The sequence below is a fragment of the Nycticebus coucang genome, chromosome 2 (genome assembly GCF_027406575.1).
Source record: "Nycticebus coucang isolate mNycCou1 chromosome 2, mNycCou1.pri, whole genome shotgun sequence".
Lineage (NCBI taxonomy): Eukaryota > Metazoa > Chordata > Mammalia > Primates > Lorisidae > Nycticebus > Nycticebus coucang.
The window spans coordinates 170,048,543-170,072,480 of record NC_069781.1 but is presented as its reverse complement, the minus strand read 5'-3'; positions in this window follow the sequence as shown (position 1 = coordinate 170,072,480).

Genomic DNA, 23,938 nt, shown 5'->3' with positions numbered 1-23,938 from the left:
CCCTGCAGCTGATGCATGTTTAAAAGATTTTCATTCACGCTGTTTTGCCAACATGATAGATTATATTCACCAGCTGGGATTTTCATGTGTTCTGTTACTTCCTATGGCTTTTCATTGGGCTTAGGTCTCTCTCTGCTTCCCTCATATTAGTAATGATTCTAGAATAATGGAAAAGAACTCAATTCAGGCTTCATAGCAATTTAAATATGAATTTTTATAGTTTTCTCCCTCACATTTCTACAGCATCCTGTCTACTAATATTAACACCACAGCTTGAGGCAGGCGCAGACCAATTTGCCTTTATGGATTCTTTGACCCCTGAAAGTCCTTGCTCTGTTTCTGAGCCCTTCCAACATAAGCCTGGTGTTAGTCCCACAAGCCTGAATCTATTTGTCCCTGGTAAAGGCAAGTGAGAACTAAGGCAACCTTTTTCTTTTTCTTTATAGTAAACAGTACAAATTTTAAATGTACACAAATCCTTCCTTGTTTTTAGTGATTCAAATAGCAAATCTGCATGCTTAGAGGACATGTGAAGCAGCAGATTTGATTGTGTTTATTGAATGCCAACATTGGGGTCATGAAATAAACTTAATATGAAATTATTGAAATTACTGTGGATGACGTATCTGAAAAACCTTGGATTCCTAGTGAGATCTTCATGGAGTCGAGTTATATATTTAACATGTGTAAATATGAATTTTAATAGTATTTATTTCCCACCAAATTCAGAACAAGTATTTATTGTATGTGAAATACCCTCCTTTATCTTCTCAGTGCCAAATGAATGAGTAGGTCTGTTCTAGGAAAACATCATAGCAGATGGTCCTTCCCATTAATGAGTATGTAATGAAATAATAAACATGCTGAGGAGAAAGACATGAGAAATTGCAGATCGGTTGTGCAGTAAGTAATTTATCTCAGGATCTGGAGGTCAACCAATGGGGAAGCTGTTGGGAGAGTAAACGCTCCCCTCTTCTTGCCCCATCCTGGTGGTCATCTATTAATGCTTCAAATGATCTATTCAAATTATTGAGCCTTCTGTGTGAAGTGTTCCAGAAAAAATACTCTATAATTCACACAGATAAAGCTAAAAAGGGCAATATCATATATGAATATACAAACAAAAGTTATAACATAATGACAAATGGAATCCAGCAATGTATCACAATAATAATGCGGTATGACTAAGAAGAGCTTGTTCCAGGAATAAAAGAGTATTTCAATATTAGGAAAGTTATCAACGTAATTCATTGTATTACCAATTACAAAAGGGAAAACAAAATTATTATACCAGTAGATGGTGAAAGGCAATACAATTCAAAAGTCATTCCTGGCTGGGTAGGGTGGCTCAGGCCCGTAATCCTAGCACTTTGGGAGGTCTAGGTGGAGGATTATTTGAGGCCAGGAGTCCACGTCCAACCTAAGCATTATAGTAAGGATCCGTCTCCATAAAAAGTAGAAAAAAAATCAGCCAGGAGTGGAAGCACAAACCTGTAGTCCCAACTACTTGGAAGGATGAAGTGGGATGATTTCTTGAGCCTGGGAGTTCAAAGTTGCAGTAAGCTATGATTGCACCACTGCACTCTAGCCTGAGCAAGAGCAAGACCCTGTCTCTATTAAAAATAGAAAAAAGAATCTTATCCAGGTATTCTGGTGGGTGCCTGTAGTTCCAGCTACTCGGTAGGCTGAGGCAAAAGGATCTCTTGAACCCAAGAGTTTGAGTTTGCTGTGAGCTATGATGCCAGGGCACTCTACTGAGGGCGACAGAGTGAGACTCTGTCTCAAAAAAAAAATTTTTTTTTTGTAATGACTATTTTGTAAATAAAGGTACATTTGGTTACAATTTTCCATTTTCTCCATGTAAGGCGATTTTAGGGGTGACTTTTGGGACCCCTGTATACTGAGTTCCCAAATCTCTCTTCAGAGAGCAAAGGTCACAGATGCTTCTGTGGTTTGGGCTTTCCTAGGTACATCTTCAACTTTGGCTTAGTGAACTTCCACTGACTGAGATCTTTGCCTCCATCATTTATTTAGGGTTATCAATACCATGTACATAACCTTACAGTTCAGTGTCACTGTATGTAAACATATAATTTGATTGTTTAGATAAAAACAAACCAACACTTTGTATCAGGATTTGTTCAGAGAAGTAGGACTCCCAGGAGTCATATAGAATTTATTATAGAGATTTGACCTTATGCAACGGTAGAAACTGGTTAAACACTTAATGTGTGACGGCCGCTTTGGCATCCACTGTTTGGCCTAAAGTCTCCTGGACAGGCAGCTGGGAAAGCAAACCATTCTAAGGGCAAACTGGAACCCAATGAGGCCAAGGTGGAGCCTAGGGGCTCTTTCACTCTGTCCAAACCTCCAACTTTCAGGAGTGGCTGTCCTGTAGGAGAAGCTGATGACCTCCCCTGAATAGGGGAAGCTGAAGGAGACAATCCTTCAGCTGGAGAATCTGTGGGTCTGGCTGCTACTTGATGCCAACAAGGAGAGCAGCAGATCCACAATGTATGTGAGTTTCTACAGCACCTGACCCTGTATCAACCTTCCCCCTCTAATCATGCCTGATACTTTATTTTTGCCTTTTAGATCTCAGGCAAATTTATCTTATGCCCAATCCTAGGTCAGAACCATATAGGGAAGGGAATTCTGGACTAGAGAATTCTGAGAAACATAGTCACCAAATATACCTACATACAAACAAATGAGACCCCTATGTAAGTGTATGTATTGTATGTACTCATATCAACCTGATATGAATACAGAGAAAGGCAAGGAAAGATATACTGAAGCTGTTAAGCCTGGCTCCGTTAGGAGATGGTAGTGGAGGAATGTAAACAGGGTCATGAATGGGAAGGTAGATAATCAGTCTTACCTAGACACAGCTTTTTATTTTGTTTTTACTTGTTATAAGCAGGTATTATTTTAGTAATTTAAAAAAATTAAATGAATTAAAAAATATCAAAACCAAAATACATTCACAAAGACGTGCAATACTTTCTGGTTTTTGATCACTGTTACATTGGTTCCTGTGTTCAAATCCCATCATCGCCACTTACTAGCTGTGTGACTTTTAAGCAAGGTATCTATACCTTATTTTCCTAATTTGTAAAATGGACATAGTGATAATAATGGTAGTACTCAGCTTAGAGTTGTTGTTAAAATTAAATAAGACACAGAAAATGCTAGAATAGTGCTTAGCAAACAGTAAGTGCTCAATAACATTAGTCATCATTATCATTATTTTGGTTATTTCTATCATTATTAATATATCTGAATGGAAATCACTCTTCTCCTTAGATCCTATCAACTCAGTTCTATCCTGTCAAATAAAGAAGAAAAGGAGGAAAAGAAGGGAATCTGATTTAAACAGAGCTGCCCCGAAAGGTTGTCACTAGTCCATGGGTCAGTGAGTTGTAACCCTGAGTAGTCATTAAAAGGATGTTGATGACAAATAGATGCAAGGTTGAGCAATGCTTATCCAGAAAAAACCCTGGAATTGAGACAGTCATCTCTGGCTGTGTGAGTATCTGTGTGTTAATGTGTGTGTGCGCTCATGTGTTAGCACAAACATGTTTGTGTATAAATTGGAAAGAAACAACAACAAAGAATAAATGAACATAAGGGAAAGGTTATAAATGCTGGCAAATGTGAGGTTAGTGTACCAGATTATATTTTCTGGCTCACTCATAAGAGTTAAAAGAGGAGACTGCCAGCCTACATATTTACACCCTGTGAGTTTTGTAATTTGTTTCACTGTATTTGGTGTGGGCAGAGAAGCATTCATTTATTTAAAATTAGAATACAACACAAAGAGCTATTCTGTAAGTACAAAATGTGTCTAAACTGCAAAAAAACGAAAACAAAAAACAAAAATGCTACGTATTTCTGGCATATTGTGACCACAGTGAAGGCTACATGAGGCTTCTTTTGTTTCTGGGGCTGCAGGAGGAAATGAAACAATGGGGCACGAACATGGTTCTCAATCTTTTTTTCTAAGGGGGCACACGTGGCTGACTAATGTTCCCTAGCACAATGCTCTTCTACAGGCAATTCCCAGCACACTCACTAGCCATTACTTCATCTCCTTCACTGCCACCCAAGAGAGCATTTCAGAATACAAATGAGTGAGACCTTGGAGAAGGATAACCTTGGAGACATTCTAATTTTTAATTAAAAATTTAGTATATGAATATACTCTCGTTACAAAAGACTAAAACAATAGAGAAATATATAGAATAGTCTCTTATTCTGGCTTTTCCACACCCAAACTCCTACTCTCCATAGAGAGGTTAATAAATTATTAACAATTTGGTGTATATAGTTTATATCTTAAATTTGCACTTACATATATTTATGTGTTTGCATGTATATATATAAATAAATGTGTGTATAAATATGTATATATACACATATGCTTTTTTCATAAATATTTTAGATATTTTCCAGCGCGTTGCTTTTTTCCACTTAACATTACATCAGGATTTCTTTCCACGTGAGTACCAATAGCTGATCTTATTCTTCATGACATCTGCATAGTATTGTGTTTTTTTTATATTTTATTTAACTTCTCCATTGGTGGATATTTATGTTGTTTCATTTTTTTATTATCAAAAACAATGTTGCACAGAACTTACTAGCTCATTCTTACACACGTCTCTTTGTGCACAAATGTATTTATTAAGAACAAATGCCTAGAAGTAGAATTGCTAGGTGAGAAAAGTACATTTTATTTTAGCATTTAAATAAATGCAAAATATTCTGAAAATGTTTCCAATTTACATTCTTACCAGTGGCAATTTTTTCTTTCAAAAAATGTTTAGTCAGTGGCTATTTACCTACCTACCCACCTACTTACTACCTAACATGGTAGAGGAAAATACAGCAGGTTAAGAGGGACCAGGAGTGATGGGTGGGTTGTATATTCAAATTAGGTAGTCCAGGTACCTTGCTAAGAAGGTAATCTCCAAGAAAAGATTGAAGGAAGTATTGGAGCAAGTCACTCTGCTATCTGAGGGAAGAGGATTTAAAGAAGGAGGAAGAGCAAGTCAAAGTGTCTGTGCTGGACAGAAAGCTTGTGTGTCAGGAAAAGCAAGGTGGCCGTTGTGGCAGGATGAGTGGACAAGTGGGAAAGTAGAAGAGACAGATAATGGCTGTACGAGAGGGTATTTATTTCCTCAGGGCCTTGCAAGTACCAAGAATTATTAACCTGGTAAATCTCACTCACTTTTTTCAATGTGTTTTGATTCTTTATCTCATTAGCAATGAGAACATTTCACATGTGTATTGGCCACTTTAGTTCTTATTTCAGATCATTCTATATTTATCTTTATCATTTTCTCATTGAATTGTTCCTTATTGATTTTTAGGATCTCTTTACATATTATGATTATTAACTCTTTTGATTACACATGTTGGAAATATTTTCTCCCAGTTTGTCTGAATATTTATGAAATCCAACCTCTACATTTCTTCAATTATGACTTTTGGGTATTGCTTTTAGCTTAAGAAGACCCTCCTCACTTTAAAATAGAGAAATATTTTCCTATATTCTCTTCTCATAGTTTTATAATTTGGGGGGTTATGTTTAGCTCTCTAATCCATTTGGGACTTATATTTGTGAACATTACAGTGAGGACATAACCTTACATAATATTTACATATGTTATTTATTACTCATTTTACTGATTTGAGATGTAACTCTTAGTATATTAAGATTTCGTATATATTAATCTGTTTTTGGACCTTCTGTTTTATTTTTCTATTTTCAATATAATGTTTCAATTATCAAAACTTTACATTATATTTAGATATCTGATATGGATCACCTTTCTTGGTTAACTTTAAAAAAATATTCCTGGAGATCTTATTTCAGATGAATCTGAGAAATATCTTATCGAGTTCAATTTTTAGGTATTTTATTTAAATGCATAAATTAAGTTAGGGAGAATTAATACCTAATACATAATAGTGAATGTTTCCACCGAGGGATAGGTAGACTGTCTTTGCATTTATCTTTGTATTTCCTTTGATAATTTTCAGTAAATTTTATAGTTTCATTCCACGTAGGACTTGCATATTTTTTTATTAGGTTTATTCTTAGGCATTTTATGCTATCTGTTGCTGTTTATGAATGGGCTGCATTACATTCTATTTTCAGTATCTTGTTTACCTTTATTAGATAAATTCAGCAAGAAAAAGATACCTACAGTAAATAAAGGTATGAGGGTAGTTTTGCTATGACCACATTTAATAATCTATTGCTAGTAATAGACTATCTGAATTGATTCCTTCATCAAAACAATCTCTGGGATATGACAAATCAAAGTGACTACCTTTAGCTTTAGCTTTGGGACATTTATTTACTGGAGGAGGAGGCAATTAGGCCAAGCCCTGAGGCTCACATATGCTCAATCATCCTGGAATCAGAGAAGAACAAAGCAACTTCTGATGTTTATTTTGAGTTCCTTTTGTTTCAAGCCTTTATTTTATACAACCAAAGATTTTTAAATTATGCAGTATTTAATACACACAGAAAAGCACATAAAATAATTTGATCTAATTTAATGGCTGGGTCATTTGATTTAACCCGGGTTTAATAGCTATTGTTTGCCACATTTGATTCAGAAAAATTTTGCTATTGTTTTGGTTAATTTTAAGAAAATAAAATATTACAAATACAGCTGAAGTACCACCCTCTTCCCTTCCCATTCTCTCTGACATTAGTATGTTTCATTCTCATGCACATTTTCTGTATTTTTCTGATTTTTTATGCACTTCTAAGTCACATTTATTAACTTGTATGTTTTTAACACTTACACATTTGGTTCCAAAATACTTGAAATTCATCCTTATTGACAAGGACAGTTCCTTGAAGTTGCTTGGAACACCTTTGTTTGTATCTCATTGGTCAAATTTAGCCAACCTAGTCACGTGTCTACACCTAGTGACCAGGGAAACTGAGAAATGTAGTTTTTATTCTAAGTAGCCATGAGCCTGACTTAAAAAAGGGGTTTATATTACTAAGCAAGAAGATGGGAATAGAAAGTGGGGTACAGCTAGACATTTCTGCCAAATACCTTTAATTATAATGTTTATTATAGATTTTGGTATAAACCTTTATTGAATTAAGTCTTTGATTTTTTCCTTTTCTCAGTTTACTAAAGAATTTTTAAAATTGCATTTAATTAGAACTAAGTATTATCAAACACTTTGGCATTTTTAAGATGACTATATGAGTTTCCAATTTAATTTGATAATGTCATGTATTAAATTAACAGATTTTATAATGTTAAACTATCCTTGAATTCCAGAAATAAATTTTAACCTATCAACAGTTTAAATCTTATAATAATTAGAAATACATGCTTTTATTTTAAGACAGTGTAGAATTTGATTTGCTAATATTTTATGTAGAATTTAAACATATGTTCATAAATTAAACTGGCCTGTTGTTGCTTATTATTATTTGTATAGCTTTATAAGCAAGACTATACTAGCCATATATAGTTAATGGGGAATGTTTTCATTTTTTTTATATTCTGAAAAATTTGTATAATCTAGGAATTATCTCATTACCTAATAAGTTATTCAAAATACCATCTAGGTGGGGTCATCTGAAGGAATAAATCTTTGACCACTTTTTCAATTTCTTCTGTGATAATATTCTGCTTCCTCCAGAGTCAATTCTTATAATTTACATTTTTTTAGAAATATGAGCCTTTTCGTTTAGATCTCCAAAATTTTTGGCATTAATTCATACTTAGCTTTCTTTCACACTTGAAAAAAACTCTACATATGTATTTATGTTTTCTGCCTAAAGTTATTTATTTGTGATTCCTTTATTTTTCTTGATCAGAATTGCCAGAGCTTTCATAATTAGGATGGACTTCCAAAGAGGTAACTAATGGAAATTAAATAGTTCTTTCAGGCTTATTGTTTACATCACTATTTTCTGCTTTCAATATATTAATTACCCATCCAAATTGTGCTTATTTTATGGTTTTTTCTTCTTGCATTATATGTTTAGGTCATTACTGTAGAAAACATATATTGGCCACCCATTCCTGACCCTTTTTCCCTTTTCCATTTCCAATTTTAGTGGCTTAAATTATCAAATATTTGATATCCCAGATATTCTTGGAGCTAGATATATGTGTTCCAGATAAAGGAGAAAATCTTTTTTTTGTTTTTTTTTTTGTAGAGACAGAGTCTCATTTTATGGCCCTTGGTAGAGTGCCATGGCCTCACACAGCTCACAGCAACCTCCAACTCCTGGGCTTAAGCGATTCTCTTGCCTCAGCCTCCCAAGTAGCTGGGACTACAGATGCCCGCCACAACTCCCGGCTATTTTTTTGTTGCAGTTTGGCTGGGGCCAGGCTTGAACCCATCACTCTCAGTATATGGGGCCGGTGCCCTACCAACTGAGCCACACGCGCCGCCCAATAAAAGAGAAAATCTTCTAGGGGCATACCAAGAAAGATGCTTGCTACTGCTGACTAACACAGATAAACACACAGGAACACTGTTTTTCTCCAACCAACAAAAGAAAAACGAGAGCATGGAGAGGACAAACCTCTTTCTTAAAAGACCCCACCTACAGAGGTACACATACATCATGCCCACTCACATTCCACTGGAGAGTACTTACTGAGTCATAACTAACTGAAAGGGAGGCTGGGAAACCTGACTAACCATGTTGCTGGCTATAATCCTACTATAATGGAATGAAAGAGCAGATTTTGAAGACAGTATTTTACATTACTTGCAACTCTTCTCATATTCAATGATACTACAGGGAAGAACCCAAGTTACTCATGATAGCATAGCTTGGAAGTGTTCTATGATCCTTAATGGGTCTATATGGAAATAATTAAGCATTGAAAATTTAATCCAAATATTAGATGATACTATCAGCATTCTTATCTGACAAAAATTCCAAAATTTGAGCTGCAAAAAACCCGACTCAGGTAAGCAACGACAAAGTCTGAACAACGAACTTAAAACAATAATGGTATCTGTATTTCTGTAAAGAAGATATTCACACACACACTGGCATTTAACTGAGTGACTTTTTAATTCATTATGAAATCATATATAAAATCATATATATATAACATATAAAACTTAAACCAAATTAATATAATCATTGGTGGTTTTCATTGTGTGTATTTAAGTATATATACAAGTACCAACGTTCTGCATTTAGAAATATTAAGATAATATTTCTTAAGAAAGGAGGGCGGTGCCTGTGGCTCAAGGAGTAGGGCGCTGGTCCTATATGCCAGAGGTGGCGGGTTCAAACCTAGCCCTGGCCAAAATCCAAAAAAATAAAAAATAAAAAATAAATAAATAAAAATTAGTAAAAAAAAAAAAAGATAATAGAAAGGAATACTGCTACTTAATTCAAGATGTCAATGTCATTGTCTTTATAAAACATTTTCAAAATGCACCAGGTGCTTTAAAATATACTACAGAAATTTTCTGGGTGTGGTGGCTTACACCTGTAATCTCAGCACTTTCAGTGGCCAAGACAGGATTGCTTCAGGCCAGGAGTTGGAGACCAGCCTTGGCAAGAACCATGTCTCCACAAACAGATAGAAAAATTAGCCAGGCATGGTAGTCTTAGTTACTTGTGAGGCTGAGACTGGAGGATTACTTGAGTCTAGGAATTTAAGGTTACAGTTAGATATAATTTGGCCCAAGGAAGACTCTTGTTCTAAAACCAAAACAAAACATTCTCTCTCTCTCTCTCTATATATATATATGTCTCGCTCTATATATATACATGTATATATGTATATATGTACTTATATAGTATGTATACACACATATATATGATATATATCATAGAGATAAACAAGAGAAGGAATAGTTGTTTTTTTTTTTTACCCCCAAGGGGCTTTTCAGGTTAAGACAGAGAGTTAAGCGTGGACATTTTTATAATAAGTAAAAAATGGACTATGATAACCAGTAGTAGATACTTATGTAATATTTTCCCCCTTTCTGTTGTATTACTGTTAAGTGGGTAGAGTGGAAGGAATGGTTGGATTCAGCAGAATGAAACAAATATAAAAAGATACAGAGGAGTGTGAAGAAGAGGACCGAACAGAGATTTGGGTAGTGATGGCATTATAGGAAAGATGATTGTCATAGTATGTTTTAGCTGAAAAAAGCCTGTAGAGTGAAACCCTTCATTTACAGATGGGGAGACAGGCCCACAGAGGTGCAATGACATGCTCAAGATCAATCAGATGGTTTGAAGTAGAATCAGGACTAGAACTAGTTTTCCTAATTCTGTTCTGACATTTGTTTTACTGTTTCACATGGCTTATTTTAGCTACTTCCAGGAAGCAACTGGTAATTCTCCATTTATCCACATTTGCTTTACAAGACCCTTACCCTGGCTTTATAAAAGAAAAACATTAGCCATCATCTGGAAACAATACCCAATATTTGGAGGGGGGGGGAGTTGCCCTCAGTAATCCATCTCTACCTTTCTTTCTTAAAAGATAGAGTCTAGGCCTCCTTCTTTGCTGGAGGCTTTGATAATAACTCATGGTAGAGCTGACTTAAAACCTGTGTCTCTTGATATCATTTCTATGGAGGAAAAAAAACCATATTCCAGTTTCAAATAATTAAACTAACCTTTTAACAGAAAGCCAAACACTGGGGAACTTCCTGTAAATTTATCTCAATATGTATTCTTTTTTCTGTTCTGAAGAGAAATCACATATGCTGCTAAATCTGAAACTATGATCTAATATACACTGCATCATTTTACACAACTCTCCATAGGTCTTAGTGGAAAATGAACTCTTCCAAGCTGTAGCAATTCTATTCCAAATTAACAAGAATAAAGCAAAGTTTTCTCATCGTCTGGAAAATGTGCAGAGTACAGCATATTAGAAAAGAATGTTTTTAGTGGAAGAGGCACTGGTGACAGTGCCCTGATGCTACAGCTCTTTGCTAAAATGCAATGCTTTTTCAGGTGGCTTCTTTAAAAGAAAGCAGAGTGCTTGAATACCAAGCTTAAGCCCACAAAGGAAATTCAAATTAGCACTATACCAAAAGTAGCACTTTCAAACATCATCACTGGGGCATTTTCACCATGTTAAAAAATATTTTTGAAATGTCACATGTATACAACATTGTGAAATGGGGAAATTAAAAAGTAGACTAAAAATACTACATGATATTGGGACAATTGAGAGGTACAGGCTGGAAGTACTATGGAGATCTGGAATCAAGAAATAGACTGCGCAGAGCAAGAAAGGCTTCGTGATGAGAAGTAAAACTTAAACAAAGCCTCGAAGGATCATTAAGATTTTCACATATAGAAAGGAATAAGGAACAGGGCTGACGTTCAGCTGGATGTTCTGGTACAAGGACACCAGCTGCCATGGCTGGCATCTGTTCTGTGAGAATGGTGCATCCATTCTGAATGGTTGCTATACCTGTCAAATGGGTTGTCAGATATTCTGAAAATCACCCCAGGGGGCATTCCTGGACACAGATGTAAAAGTGGCTATTGGGAGGTCAGGGAGCAGTTCAACTTATCCAGGCTACAAAAATTAACAATTAAATTGATCAGAAAGAGAGGTTTATTTTTAATTGTTGTAGCAGCTTAGATAAGTCTTATATATCTTGTGCACACACTTCAAACACTATACAACTACTACTTCAGTCACATTGACATCCATCTTCAACTTCATGATCATGTAGCCAGGTGCATCAACTGCCAAAATCCACTCAATGGCTAGAGATGATTATTATTATTCTTTACCAGAACGAGGATTGTACTGTCACATATAACACTTAGATCCAATTTAAAACCCTTTTCAATACAAACTTTAAAGCAATCTCACCAACAAATAGCAGAGCTGGCCAGGCTTCTCTAGCAGGTATACATTTGTTGTTTCACCCTTTGAGGTAAGTAGCCTTGGGGACATGGAAACAATTTTCAGCAGTGACTTGCCACAATATTGAATACCTCATAGATAGAAATCTTAATACCTCATAGATAGAAAAGGAAGGTCTGAATGATCAACATTTTAAATCAGCGAACACCCAGGAAACAATTAAACTGGTTATAAAGCCCTGGTACCCAGAATAGGGCAAAGTAAATTTTAAAAAAACATTGAATATTTGAGCTGTTCCAAATTGTCATCAACTATTGTGACCAGCTATTAAAGAAGCTATTGTAGAAGACTGAAGGAGCAGCTGATTTTGAAACAGTAAATCAAGTCTTGGTCAAGAGCACTGATGAAAAGGGAACAGGATTCTTGCTGTGTTTATGAGTGGTTCAAGACAGCTTTAATACACATCAATCACAGGTAGGCAGCATGCTCTGGTCCGCGCCCCGACTCTCCCGACTCTCAGCGTGACCTTTTGTGAGTCACCAGACGGCTTTCAGGCTCGGTTACTCAGCCAAAAACAAAGCTAAGGAGCAGAAACCTCAATAAAAAACAGGCACTGCTTTGCTAATGAGATTTCCTGAGGAAATAAATTCCTCACCTCTCCAACCCCCTCTCCCTGACAGCCCCTACTCCAGATCACCACATCCTACACATTCGAGAGGCAAAAAAAGTGAAGTGTTTGAGGCATGTGGCTGTGCTGCTCTCTCAACTTCAAAAGTGTTCATTGGGAAGAATTCACTATTTTACTTAAAGCAGGAAAGTAGTGGAGGAAAAATGGTCACACTAGCTTGCTTTAGAAACTAGAGAACTAGCGTCAGGTTCAAAACCTCTCAATCAGCTATGGTTTGCTTAGAGACTGGGAGAGCTGGCCAAGGAGTCTTTCCCCCTTACAAATGGTTCTAAACAGTTTACAGCTATATCACCAGTACTTTGAAATATTTCCACCCTTTCTCAGCAAAGGCATTCATTATTATGAAACTTTCTGTTAAGACCAAAAGATCAGAGTTGCACGAAAGTGTAACTTTCATGGGGTGGCAGCTTTTTTGGTTAGTAAAACAGGCTGAAGGAGGCCTGGGCTTGGGAAATGCCACCAAATCTATCAGCGTCTACAGCTTATTGGTGTAGCAGGCCACCTGCAGAAGGAGGAAGCTCCAAAGGAGGAACAGAACCTCTGACTCTGGAGAATGAGGCTGCACTTTTGCTTTTAAGATTGTTGGGCCCTTCGGGGTTACAGTAACCTTCTAGGCCTCTGTCTGGCACAGAAAGGTCTCTTTCTGAGACGAGGCCCCTTGGAAAGGTTCCACATGACTGAACCCCACTGAATCAGTCCGTCAATTTAGTGGCTCCACATTTACTAGGATTCACATATACCCTTGTAAGATGCACCGCAGGTGTAAGGCAAAATAACTAGGAAAATGCAATGAAGGCTATGTTGACTAGTGTGATGAAAATGTGTCAAACGATCTATGAACCAAGTGTATGGTGCCCCATGATCATATTAATGTACACAGCTATGATTTAATAAAAAAAAAAAATTTAGTGGCTCCTAAGAAAAGCTGATGATATCATGGCTCCAAGGCAGGCTGCCACCCTAGAGCCTCAATTGTAACTAATGGGGGTTTAAAAGGGAGATCAGAAAATATCATGCAGATAAAATACAGAGGTAGGAGGAAAGACCATAACCTCAATCTGCAAAATGTAATAGCTTTGTCAAAATAAAAGCCAAAGCTAAACTCTCCTGCTGCTGCACACCTCCCAGCTCCAGGGAACTGTTCAAGCAGAGAGGCATTTTCTATTAGTGCAAACTCCAAATGCAGTGGCGAGAAACCCAGCCATAATATCTGCACAACGGCCTCTCCATGCAAACGCCATTCCAGTAATGGGAAATTTTAATGATGTAAAGCAGCAAGGTCACACGGTACGTCCAGGCAGCCCTTGGAAAGACACTGCCTCTGCAGATATTACAGAAGAGAGCTCAGAATTGCTCTCGGTTCATTAGGCTTTGCCTGAGGGTTTTTTCTTCCACTATTAACTACAAACAAGGTTGAGGTTCTTGTTACTCAGTTCCTTGTATGCAATGCAGAGAGGTGAAGGGCAGGGTTTGTAAATATGGAAAGGCAGATGGCTTAGACATGTTTTTATAATACTTGAAATATTCTGTCTGAGTCACCTTAAATATGAAAATTGCAAAAGTCTTATCAATGTTACAGTATTTTTTTTCTAGTGGAAGAACTTTTTATCTACTCATGTATACATAAAGGTACTATATGCACATACATATACACACATGGGGTGGATTGATCCCCTCCCCTCCACACAGCACTACCACATCTTCGTAACAGTGTGCCTCCTTCTCCCAGCTTTATGACCCCATTGAGATCACTCTCCCTGTTTTCTTCCTCGTTACATTTTGATATTTCAAAGCATGGCCTGGATCTCACTCCCATCTCCCCACTCCACATTATTAATGAATTGGAAAGCAGACATCATTAGTTTTCGGAGACCATTTCTTTTAAAATTTACAGACCCCTTCATCTGAATCCCCAGAGACAGTCTGCTGTTCTCATCTTAGAATCTTATTAGCATCATATCTTCTGTATCCTGCCATGCAAACTGCATGGCTATGCACTTTCTAGCACTTGACCCTTTTGCGGACAGAATTAATTTACTCTTTGAAGATGCAGCAGCATGCTGTTGTGCTTGTTAAAGAAAGAAAAGCCAAGCGAGGAGATGGCAAAGCAAGCAAAGAAATTCGTGGTTTAAAAGCAAGCTCTTATATGGCAAGTTAGGTGAAGATAAAGTCGCAGAAACTAATAGCCAGCAACGATTGATAGAAACAGCCAAATTAGCCGATTAGCAGGAATCATTGAGAATTTCTGCATCCAGCTGCTAAACATTGGAACATGCTGCCTGGTGCAGACTAGATTGCAGGGCTTACTTTGTACTAAAGCCTTTCATTCTTAAAAGGTTTAGCAGATAATCTAACCAACTAATTCTGACTTGGTCAGCCACCTGGCCTACCTCCTGAAATCTTTCAGATTCCTTTATTCACTACACACTCTGTGCCAGGTACTACTCAAGACAGAGAAGACACAGCAGTGAGTAGGATGTCTTTCATTCACAAAATTTGGAGGAGTTAAAAAATAATAAAACATAAACAGATAATTAAAAATATAACTTTAGGTAGCCATATGTTAGGTAGCCTATAATGCAAAATTAAGCCATGAGAAAGAAAGAAAAGATATTGTTAAGGGGAATTTTTTGATATAGGCTGATCTATTACTTAGGAGCTGACATTCAAGCTGAGACATTAATGCTGTAAAAGAGAAAGTCCTATGAAGATTTGGGACATGGGTATTCAAGCACTTTGAGACCAGAACAAGCTTGACAAAAATTTAAATAGAGTCAATATGGCCAGAGTAGAGTAATAAGAATGGTGGGAGAGATACACAGTACACGGGAGAAGCAGACACTTCAAAGGCCAGGATAAAGGCTGGGCTAAGTGGCTCATGCCTGTAGTCCTAGCGCTCTGGGAGGTCCAGGAGGGTGCATTGCTTGAGTTTAGGAGTTCAAGACCACCTGAGCAAGAATGAGACCCAATCTCTACTAAAAATAGAAAACAAAACAAAACAAAACAAACAACAACAACAACAAAAAAATCTAGCTGGGCATGGTGGTGGACACCGATAGTCCCAGCTACTCAGAAGATTGAAGCAGGAGAATCACTTGAACTCAAGAGTTTGAGGTTGCTGCGAGTTATGACACCATGACACTCTACCCAGGGCGACAGTGAGACTCTGCCCCCGCCAAAGGCCGTGATAAGGAGCTTGGATTGGCATCTGATTTCAAGGAATGGGGCTTTGAGAGAAGGAGAAAATGAAAAGGCCCAAATAGAGCAGTGAGGAGGAAGCGGGACATCTATCCTACCTCGAGGTGTGAGGGTATGTGGGAAAAATCAGCCACCACTTGACAGAACAAAAGAAGAAGCAGGGTCCAAAGGGATAACTAGGTTTTAGTGAAAGCAAGAAATTGTAAGAAACAGTTTTGCGATAAGGTTAGTAATAGAGGGGACTTTTTTTTTCTGATGGCAGACCATGAGTTCCAGAGAACATGGCAGAGGATTTGGTGGGAATAAGAAGGGATGGGAAATTGCGTCAGATTTGGAGACATACAGAGAGAGCCACACAGGGATAAGCACATGGGTCATGATAATGACCTTAGAGCTGTACTGTGCAATATGATAGCCACTAGCCATATGTGCCTACTTAAAATGTGGCTAGTCCAAATTAAGATGTGCCATTAGTATAAAACACACGCTGGATTCTGAAGACTTAGTAACATAAAATGATCTTATTGATAATTTTTATATTAATTAAACATTTACATAATATTTTGACATTTTGGTTAAAGACAATGTTATTGAAATTGATTTTACTTTTTTTGAGATAGAGTCTCACTATGTTACCCTTGGTAGAGTACCATGGCATCATAGCTCAAAGCAACTTCAAACTCAGGGGTAAGACATGATTGCAAGAGGGACTTTGCCTAACAATTGCAATCAATGTAACCTGGCTTATTGTACCCTCAATGAATCCCCAACAATAAAAAAAAAGCAACTTCAAACTCTTGGGCTTAAGTGATTCTCCTGCCTCAGCCTCCCAAGTAGCTGGGACTACAGGCAGAAATTATGAGGCTTTATTTATTAATTTATATTCTAATTTAAGCTACATGTTATCAAACTTTTAATTACTAAAATTGGTTTATTTTCTTTTGTTCTTCTATTGCAGATTGAGTAATCACTTAGTAATATAGTACCAAATGCTAAAATGCATAGCAACTTTGAATACTATGAAAATTGACACAGATTCAAATGAATCCTTTGACAAGTAATGATGTGCTCCTTTATGATGTGGAAAGGAATACACTTATTAAGATCATTATTGCTTAGCATTATTATTCTTTCATGTCCATTTCTGCTATATCAAACTAGTTTAGGGCTTTACTAAGTCTTGTGTATTATACCAATACCCTTCCCAATTGATTTTCTCTTTCTTGTACTTATTTTCTCTATAATCCCTTATCTTTCCCATTTCTAAGCTAATATATTTTTTAAACACTACTTTAATCTTCATATTTCTCTACTCAGAAATCCTCAAAACCTACTGAATTTAAAAATGTTTTTGTTAGGTTTATAAATTGACTTAGGCAATCTTGTAATCTTATTTCCTGTTAATCAGCTTCATTCTTCTGCATCTCCATACTCAACAATAGTGTTGTCTATACTTGCTGACTATTTTTTTCACCACCATACCCTATTTTGTCTGTAACTCACTCCAATCAAGTTTTTGTCCTTATCACTCCACTACAGTACTATTGTCAAGGTGACCAATGACTTCAATCTTGCCGAATTAAATCACCAATTCTCAGTTCTTATTTTACTCAAATTCCTCGTGTCATTTCATATAGTTGATTATTCCTTCCTTTTTCAAGTTTCTTTTGCTGTTATTGGTGGTGGTTGGTGGTTATTGCCCCATAACAATGGTCACTCCTTTTTAGTCTTCAACAAAATACTGCAAATGGAATCCAACAGCACATTAAAGGACCATACACAGTGACCGAGTGGAATTTACCCCTGGAATGCAAAGCAGATTCAATGTACACCAATCAATAAATGTTATACACCACATTAACAAAATGAAGGATTTAAAAAATCATACAATTATCTCATTAGATGCAGAAAAGTATCTGACAAAATTCAATGTCATTTTATTATAAAAATCCTCAACAAATTAGGTGTGGAGGGAATATACCTCAATACACTATAGGCCTTATATGACTAGCCACAGCTAGTATCATATTCAACAGTGAAAAGCTTTTCTTGTAACATCAGGAACCAGACAAGGATCCCTACTCTCACCATGTTTATTTAACACAGTCCCTGAAGTCTTAGCCAAGAAAATTAGGCAAGAAAGAAACTTAAAGGCATCAGATAGAATGAAGTAAAATTATCTCTGTTCGTAAATTAACATGATCTTCTTTATAGAAAACCATAAAGATTCCAACAAAAAACTTTTAGAACAAATAAATCCAGTAAAGTTTCAGGAATTAAAATCAATATACAAAAATTAGTAGCATTTCTGTATGAACTAATAAACTATCAGAAAAAAACTGAGAAAATGATCCCATCTATAAAAATAAATTTAGGAATAAATTTAACCAAGGAGGTAGAAGATCTGTACACTGATGGGCATAAAATACTGGATAAAAGAAATTGAAGATGATACAAACAAATGCAAAGATATACTGTGTTCATTGATTGAAAGAATATTGTTAAAATATCTATACTATCCACAGCAATCTATAAATTCAAGCAATCATTATAAAAAATTCCTGTTATTTTTCACAGAAATAAAAAAAATTCTAAAGTTAGTATTAAATCACAAAAGACCTCAAATAGCAAAAGAAATCTTGAGAAAGAAGAACAAAGCTGGAGGCATAACTATTCCTGAATACAAATTATATTACAAAGCTAATGTAATCAAAACAGAATAGTGCTGGCATAAAAATAGACACAAAGACCTACAGAATAGAATTGAGAGTGCAGAAATAAACCCACGTATCTAATCTTTGACAAAGGTGCCAAGAATACAAAATGGGCAAAGGATAGTCTCTTTAATAAATAGTGTTGGGAAAACTGAACAGCCACATTAAAAAAAAAAAAAGAGGTGAAATTGAACCCCTATCTTATATCACATAAAAAAATTCAAATTGAAATGGATTAAAGATTTAAAAGTATGACCTGAAACTTTAAATTTGTAAAGAAAACATAGGGGAAAAGCTCCTTGACCTTTGGCCTTGGCAATGATATTTTTTGATATGACACCCAAAGCACAGGCAACAAAAGCAAAAAATGAATAAGTGGGACTATGCCAAATTAACAAAGCTTCTGCACAACAAAGGAAATGATAAACAAAATGAAAAGGCAACCTATGGATTGGGAGAAAATATCTGCATACCATATATCTAATAAATAGTTAATATCCAAAATATGTCAAACAACTCAATAGCAAAAAAAAAAAAAAAAAAAGGAAATTAATAAATAAAAACATCCCCAAATAAACTGATTACAAAATGGGTTAAGGACTTGAAGAGACACTTTTTTTTTTAAATTTCATATAACTATAAGGGTACAAATGATTAGGTTACATTGTTTGCATTTGTTAGGAAAAGTCCAAGTTATAGTTGAGCCCTTCACCCAGGAGGTATGCCATATACCTCTACATTGTGCCCATTAGGTGAGAGTTTGCCAAATCCTCTCTTTCGTCCCCTCTCCCCTACTTGAACTTAATTGTGTTTTTCTCTCATGTGGTGTATAGTTGTTCATCTACTGGTTTCAGATTAGTATTGAATACATTGGATACTTACTTTTCCATTACTGTAATACTTAGGAGGATGTTCTCCAAATCCATCCAGGTAAATAGAAAAGATGAAATTGAAAAAAATGGGTTGTAAGTAAGCTCAATGGGATCAATGAGGAAGTAGAAAGCCAAAACAAACAAACAAACAAGAAAAACAAAGAAAATTTCAAGACATGAATGAAAAATTCACTAAAGAGATATTTTAAGAAAAACTAGAAAACTTCTGAAAATGAAAGAGTCATTTAGGGAATTTTAAAATACAAAGGAAAGTTTAAAAAATAGACTAGATCAAGTAGAAGAGTTTCAGAGTTTGAAGACAAAGATTTCAAATTAACTCAGTCAAAAATAAAGAAAAATGAACAAAGTATTCGAGATGCATAGGATTATGTGAAATGCCCAAATCTAAGAATCATAGGTATCCCTGAGGGAGAAGATGACAAAGCAAAAAGCATGGAAAACCTATTCAAGGGAATAATGGACAAAGACTTCCCTGGTCTTGCTAAAAATTTTGACATCCAGATTTAAGCAGGTCATTGAATGCCTGGAAGACTGATGGCAAATAGGCTATCACCAAGTCACATAGTCATCCACCAGTCTGGCCAAAGTCAAAGTGAAGGAGAAAATCCTACAAGCTGTGACATGAAAGCATCAAGTGACTTCCAAAAAAAAAAAACAAAAACCCATCAGATTAACAGCAGACTTTTCAACAGAGACCTTACAACCTAGAGAGATTGGGGTCCCAAAGCAACAGATGCTAGCATGTATGCAGGGAGAAAGGAATACTTTTTCACAATTGGTGGAACTGCAAACTTGTGCAACTTCTATGGAAAGTAGTATGAAGACTCCTCAAAGAACTAAAAGTAGATCTACCATTTGATCCTGTAATCCCATTACTCAGTATTTGCCTAAAGAAAAAACAGGCATTCTATCATAAACACACTTGCACCTGAATGTTTATAGAAGCACAATTCACAATTGCAAAAAAGTGGAAACAACCCAAGTCCCTTTCAACACATGGCTGGATTAATAAATTGTAGTATATGTATGCAATGGAATATTATTCAGCCATAAAAAGATGGAGATTATGTATCTTTTGCAACAACCATTTTGAGTATTTTGAAACAGAATAACTGCCAGCTAAGAATTTTTTATCCCATGAAACTAAGTTTTATAAATTAAGGAGAAACAAAATCTTTCACAGATAAGTAAACACTAAAGGAATTTGTCCTCAGTAGAGCAGCCCTACAAAAAATCCTCAAAAGTTCTCTAAACACTGAAAGAGAGCTCAATACTCAACAGTGCAAAAATACTCAAAAGTAAAACCTCATAGCTCTTATAAACAGTAACACAACAGAGAATACAAAGCGGGGGCGGCGCCTGTGGCTCAGTCGGTAAGGTGCCGGCCCCATATACCGAGGGTGGCGGGTTCAAACCCAGCCCCGGCCAAACTGCAACAAAAAAATAGCCGGGTGTTGTGGCGGGCGCCTGTAGTCCCAGCTACTCGGGAGGCTGAGGCAAGAGAATTGCTTAAGCCCAGGAGTTGGAGGTTGCTGTGAGCTGTGTGAGGTCACGGCACTCTACCAGGGCCATAAAGTGAGACTCTGTCTCTACAAAAAAAAAAAAAAAAATTTAAAAAAATTGTTTGGGATTCATTGAGGGTACAAAAAATTAGGTTACACTGATTGCATTTGTTAGGTGGATTCCCTCTTATAATTGTGTCCCACCCCCAAGAGGTGTGTCACACAAAGTGACCCTCCAACCCCCTTCTTCCTCCCCTCTCTCTGCTCCCTGATTCTTCTACCCTCCACCATGTATAAGGTCATCTATTGTTCTCATACTAGAGTTGAGTGCATTGGATTCTTGCTTCTCCATTACTTGTGATGCTTTACTAAGAAGAATGCATTCCACCTCTATCCAGGTTGTTACAAAAGATGTACTCCATCTCTTTTAATGGCTGAAGAACTCAAATTAGACATCCTATTTGATCCTGCAATCCCATTGTGGGGCAGCTACCCAGAAGGAAAAAAAATCATGTTATCATATAGACATTTGCACTAGACTATTTATAGCAGCTCAATTTACATCATCCAATTGTGGAAACAACCTAAATGCCCACCAATCCAGGAATGGATTAACAAGCTATGGTATGTGTATACCATGGAATACTATTCAGTAATTGTGTAATTTTAAGTGAAGCAGGGACATTTCTTAAACTAATAGAGGCCATCTACAGGAAACCCATAGCCAATATCGTATTGAACGGAGTTAATTGAAATCATTTCCCACTTAGATCAGGAACCAGGCAAGGTTGCCCATTGTCTCCATTGCTCTTTAACATTGTACTGAAAGTTTTAGCCATCACAATTAGGGAAGGAAAGGCGATCAAGGGTATCCGCATAGGGTCAGAAGAGATCAAACTTTCACTCTTCACAGATGATATGATCATATATCTGGAAAACACTAGGGATTCTACTACAAAACTTTTAGAAGTGATCAAGGAATACAGCAATGTCTCAGACTACAAAATCAACACCCATAAATCTGTAGCCTTTATATATACCAACAATAACCAAGCTGAAAAAACAGTCAAGGACTCTATTCCTTTCAGAGTAGTGCCAAAGAAGATGAAATATTTGTGAGTATACCTAACAAAGGATGTGAAAGATCTCTACAAAGAGAACTATGAAACTTTAAGAAAAGAAATAGCGGAAGATGTTAACAAATGGAAAAACATACCATGCTCATGGCTGGGAAGAATCAACATTGTTAAAATGTCCATACTACCCAAAGCAATATATAATTTTAATGCAATTCCTATTAAAGCTCCATTGTAATATTTTAAAGATGTTGAAAAAAGAATACTTCGTTTTATATGGAATCAGAAAAAAACTCAAATAGCCAAAACATTACTCAGTAATAAAAACAAAGCTGGAGAAATCACGCTACCAGACCTGAGACTGTACTGTAAATCAATAGTGATCAAAATAGCATGGTTCTGGCACAAAAACAGAGAAGGAGATGTCTGGAACAGAATAGAGAACCAAGAGATGAATCCAGCTACTTATCGTCATTTGATCTTTGACAAGCCAATTAAAAACATTCAGTGGGGAAAAGATTCCCTATTTTACAAATGGTGCTGGGTAAACTGGCTGGTAACCTGTAGAAGATTGAAACTGGACCCACACCTTTCACCATTAACTAAGATAGACTCTCACTGGATCAAAGATTTAAACTTAAGACATGAAACTATAAAAATACTTGAAGAAAGTGCAGGGAAAACTCTTGAAGGAATCGGCCTGGGTGAATATTTTATGAGGAGGACTCCCCAGGCAATTGAAGCAGTATCAAAAATACACTACTGGGACCTGATCAAACTAAAAAGCTTCTGCACAGCCAAGAACATAGTGAGTAAAGCAAGCAGACAGCCCTCAGAATGGGAGAAAATATTTGCAGGTTATACCTCCGATAAAGGTCTAATAACCAGAATCCACAGAGAACTCAAACATATTAGCAAGAAAAGAACATGTGACCCCATCTCAGGGTGGGCAAGGGACTTGAAGAGAAACTTCTCTAAAGAAGACAGACGCACGATCTACAAACATGAAAAAAAGCTCATCATCCTTATTCATCAGAGAAATGCAAATCAAAACTACTTTGAGATATCACCTAACCCCAGTAAGATTAGCCCATATAACAAAATCCCAAAACCAGAGATGTTGGCGTGGATGTGGAGAAAAGGCACCTTCTACACTGCTGGTGGGAATGCACACTAATACATTCCTTCTGGAAGGATGTTTGGAGAATACTTAGAGCCCTAAAAATAGACCTGCCATTCAATCCCATAATTCCTTTACTAGGCTTATACCCAGAAGACCAAAAATCACAATATAACAAAGACATCTGTACCAGAATGTTTATTGCAGCCCAATTCATAATTGCTAAATCATGGAAGAAGCCCAAGTGCTCACCAACCCACAAATGGACTAGCAAATTGTGGTACATGTATACTAGGGAATATTATGCAGCCTTAAAGAAAGATGGAGACTTCACCTCTTTCATGTTTACATGGATGGAGCTGGAACATATTCTTCTTAGCAAAGTATCTCAGGAATAGAAGAAAAAGTATCTGATGTACTCAGCTCTACTATGAAGCTAAATTATAGCTTTCACATGAAGGCTATAACCCAACTATAGCACAAGACTATGGGGAAAGGCCCAAGGAAGGGGAAGGGAGGGGGGAGGTTACGGTGGAGAGAGGGTAATGGGTGGGGCCACACCTATGGTGCGTCTTAGAATGGGTACAAATGAAACTTACTAAATGCAGAATACAAATGCCTACATACAATAACTAAGAAAATGCCATGAAGGCTACATTGAACAGTTTGATGGGAATATTTCAGATTGTATATGAAACCAGCACATTGTACCCCTTGATTGCACTAATGTACACAGCTATGATTTAACAATAAAAAAAAAAAGTAGAATCTGAGCAGGGGGTGGTGAACCATTTCAGCCACCCCTCTGCTGTTGAGCCTTGTCTTTGTAGAGCATTTTGTGTCTTTCAGTAAACTCTGAGTACTCTGTAAAAAAAAAAAA